Consider the following 4,077-nt stretch of genomic DNA (forward strand, 5'->3'; position numbering starts at 1 on the left):
GTTACAAGAATGTCATTTTATTTATAACAGACAACACATTTTCAGAAATTTTCCAAAGCTTTCATTGAATTTTACTAGTTCCATGACTTTTCCAGGCCTGGAAAATGTGATAAACAAAGATTTGATACATTTGTGCAGACAGTGGTCGTGGGGGTGAATACGTTGTTGTGCGAAAAGCTGTGTGTTTTTATTCTTCATATCACGTAGACTCTTGAATCAGCATATCGAACTTTTTACGTTATGACATCAGCTGTACAAACTGCCTTCACTCACAAGATCCCGGAGGAGAGAAACTCTGTGTGTGCGTGCGTGCGTGTGAGAGAGAGAGACGATGTTCGGCCACAGTGTCGTCTGATCGTGTTCACGTGTCTCTGATGGAGAGTTCAGCCGTCCAGCGTGGAAGGAAAAGACGCCACAAAACGACCCCAAATCCCTCACCAACCCCGCTCATCGCCGCTCTGTATGCTCGTTCAGGTCGATCTTCTCTTTCTTATGTTGGCGTGATGTTACAGAGCAGCGTGATGTTACAGAGCAGCGTGTTGTTACAGAGCAGCGTGTTGTTTATGAGCAGCGTGTCATCAGAGTGCAGGCCTCTCGCTACTGAGCATCAGTATATAGTCACAGAGCGCTGGTTGTCAGAGCAGCAGTGTGTCATCCCAGAGTGGCATGCCGTTACAGAGCAGCAGAGGATCGTCACAGAGCAGCCTGTCGAGCAACAACCTGTCATCACAGAGCGACATGTTGTCTCAGAGCAGCGTGTCATCTCAAAGCAGCGTGTCATCTCAAAGCAGCAGCGTGTCATCACAGAGCAGCAGCGTGTCGTCACAGAGCAGCAGCGTGTCGTCACAGAGCAGCAGCGTGTCGTCACAGAGCAGCAGCGTGTCGTCTCAGAGCACCGTGTCGTCTCAGAGCAGCAGCGTGTCGTCACAGAGCAGCAGCGTGTCGTCTCAGAGCACCGTGTCGTCTCAGAGCAGCGTGTCGTCTCAGAGCAGCAGCGTGTCGTCACAGAGCAGCTTGATGTCACAGAGAAGCGTCATCGTCACAGAGCAGCGCGGTCATCCCGTCACTCACCTGGTCTTTGTACGTGTCCAGACTCCTCCCTCTGTAGGTACCTCGAGTGCCTTTCTTCAAGCAGATAATATTTGTCTCGACTTGCACTGTGACTCGTAGAACCTAACTGATGACCCTCCGCCCGGCCCCGCCCCTTCCTCCGCGCTGTCCCGTGGCCACGCCCCTTCCCCCGCTCTGTCCCGTGGCCCCGCCCTCTCCCCCTCAGGCCGCCGCCAGTCGATGCGAGTGGAAACTACATTTCATATTTCTCCGTTTAGATCGACCAGATAGTGTTTTCTTGTTGTTTCTTATAGGAGTTGCCTTAAATGTGTTTTTATTTTACTTTTTAACTTTTTACACAGAGAAGAAAAGAACTCGGACGCCGGCGAGCTCGTCTGGTCGTCGATTATTAAAGGCGAGATCTCTGCTGTTTGGGTCCGACCAGTATTATTATCATTATCATCAGAGTGTAAAAATCCGTCAGCAGCAGCAGTCACGAGTCTCCTTCGACTCGTTCACGCCGCGGTGGTTCTTCTTCTTGTGTTTCGGAGGGATGATGCTGAATCCGGTCCCGTGAGCCGCGTCCGCAGTGAACAAACCGATCAGCAGCATCAGTCCGCTCGGTGTGGTGGAGCGCATGCCTTCTTATGCAAACTTTTATACAGGATTTGTCAAATCTTTTTAATATGCATTTTGTTTTTGATTTTAAGTTAACTCGTTTCTTTGAACATCACGATGCCGACCGCGCGGCGTTAAAACGGCGCGGCGGGCGGTCGTCCAGAACGGAGACATTTCTTCCTCGGAGGGTTTGGATTTGGCGGACGCACCTAGCTGAACGTCGGGAGAGAAAAGTCCTCCGTTTGTCTAAAAGTGAATTTATCCAAAGAACACTGCAGACTCTGTTTTATCGTTCGGAGAATATTTCTGCGTCGTGTGCGTCCGGCGAGCCGCAGAGGGCGCGTCAGTCGGCAGCTGACGCCGATTCAGTCTTTTATGCATTAAAACCAGTTCCTCGTGATTCTCCTGGAAGCGTCTTGTAAAGTAGTTCACTCCGACTCCGGTCTCTTTTTTTTTTTTTAAAAAAAAAAACAACAACAAAAAACGATCAAGTCATGATTGTGGCCTTCTAGTATTCTGTCGATACATGACATCATCCCGTCGTCAGTCCGCCGTCGCTCAGCCTCCATCCTGTCCGGATCCAACTGTACACCTGAAGCTTCTTACCTCATCACAGCTGATTCCATCGGGGGTGTGTTGAGTGCGAAACAAATTTAAAAAAATACCGTTCAAAAAAACAAACAAAAGAAGTCTTTTTTAAATCTTCCATTTGGTGAGATGCATTGTAGCGATACGAATAAAGAAAAAGTTCACCTGGTGTGCTGAATAATGTGTAAATTGGTAATTACACAATCTGAATATTTGTATAATTGTTTGTATTTTTTCATAATGATTTTGGAAAGGAATGTGTTTATTTTTTTGACTTCTGTTCCAGATGTGTCTTCTGTTGGCCTGACATTGTGACTGGTCTGGTGGGATTCTTACCTCTGTATTGAGCCTCTTCTGTGATGAATTCTTTGTATGCAGTGTTTAGGAAATACTGTAGGGAACATGGGGAGGAGTTGATATTAGGAGCATTTGATCAATTTGTATTTATTTATTTTATCATTTTGTTAATAAATTGTGAAAAGGAGCGAGTCGCGTCTGTCCTCTTTGTTTTTGTGCCTCGGTGCCGGCGATGACCGCGACCACCGGAAGTATGTTTTCAGGTTGTCAGTCAGTCCTGTTCTCGAGAACGTAACATCTGAGGAGGTAATTTCTTCAAATTTGACACAAACATCCACTTGGGCCCAAAGATGAACTGATCAGACTCAAAGGTCAAGGTCAATGTGACCTTGCATTTGTTTAGTTCTCGTGAACTTCAGGGGAATGTATTCAAATTTTGCACAAACGTCTACTTAGACTCGGCAATAAATTGATAATATTTTCATGGTCAGAGGTCACCGTGACCTTTTATCCATCTCATACTCATGAAAGCAATATCTCAAGAGCACCTTAAGGGAATTTCTTCAAATTTGGCACAAACATTCACTTAGAATCAAAAATAAACTGATTAGATTTTGCTTGTAAAAGGTCTAAGGTCAAATGTGACCTTGCATCTGTCTCGTTCTTGTGAACGCAATATATTGAGAACACCTTGAGGGAATTTCTTCAGATTTGGCACAAACATTCACTTTGACTCAACACTGAACTGATTAGATTTTGTTTGTCAAAGGTAAAGGTCAAATGTGACCTTGCATCTGTCTCATTCTCGTGTATGCGATATGTCAAGAGCACCATGAGGAAATTTCTTTAAATCTGGCACAAACCTCCACTTGGACTTAATGACTTAATTTTTGGTGATTTTTATCTCTTTAAAACCTTTTTGGGATTATTTTTTCCCTTCACAAATTATTGCCATTTTTTTATTTACTTCAGAAATGTATTTGGCAGTGTGTACATTTACTTGACATTTTTCCTTTCTTTTTTTTTTGTAAAAAAAATATTTTTGGTGGGGTTTCTTTGGGGGTTTTTTTTGCTGCTTTTTTTCCTTTTAAATGAATTTGCTTTTTTCCCCAAGTAAACATGCCCTCCAAACCTGTTTGCCTGCCAAAATAAAAATTGCCAAAATGACAAGTTTTCATAGCCAGAAACTGCAAAAACAGAAATTATTGTTGGATTTTCACATTTCCGACGGTCATTAAACAGATCGTGAACATAAACACGTCACGACACTTAAAACTCCAAAAAGGCTGACTGAGCTTTAAATAGTCACGTGGCTCCCTCATACTTCCGGACAGCAGAGTGGCGCAGCGGAAGCGTGCTGGGCCCATAACCCAGAGGTCGATGGATCGAAACCATCCTCTGCTAGCCGTTATTTTTTTCTCCCTCACGACTGACTAACGGAGCAGACTAAAACCTCTAAACCATATTTAGTCTTTTGTTCACCAAAATTCATTTATGTTTTGGTTTCAGTGACCGGATGTACTC

General features: G+C 44.4%; 1 non-coding gene across 1 annotated transcript; it reads left to right on the forward strand.

Moving 5' to 3' along the window:
• Positions 1–3,885: 3,885 nt before the first annotated feature.
• trnam-cau lies at positions 3,886–3,957 on the forward strand. Its single transcript has one exon. It is a non-coding gene; the product is annotated as a tRNA-Met (tRNA).
• Positions 3,958–4,077: the final 120 nt, after the last annotated feature.

The sequence above is a fragment of the Plectropomus leopardus genome, unplaced genomic scaffold (genome assembly GCF_008729295.1).
Source record: "Plectropomus leopardus isolate mb unplaced genomic scaffold, YSFRI_Pleo_2.0 unplaced_scaffold24264, whole genome shotgun sequence".
NCBI lineage: Eukaryota > Metazoa > Chordata > Actinopteri > Perciformes > Serranidae > Plectropomus > Plectropomus leopardus.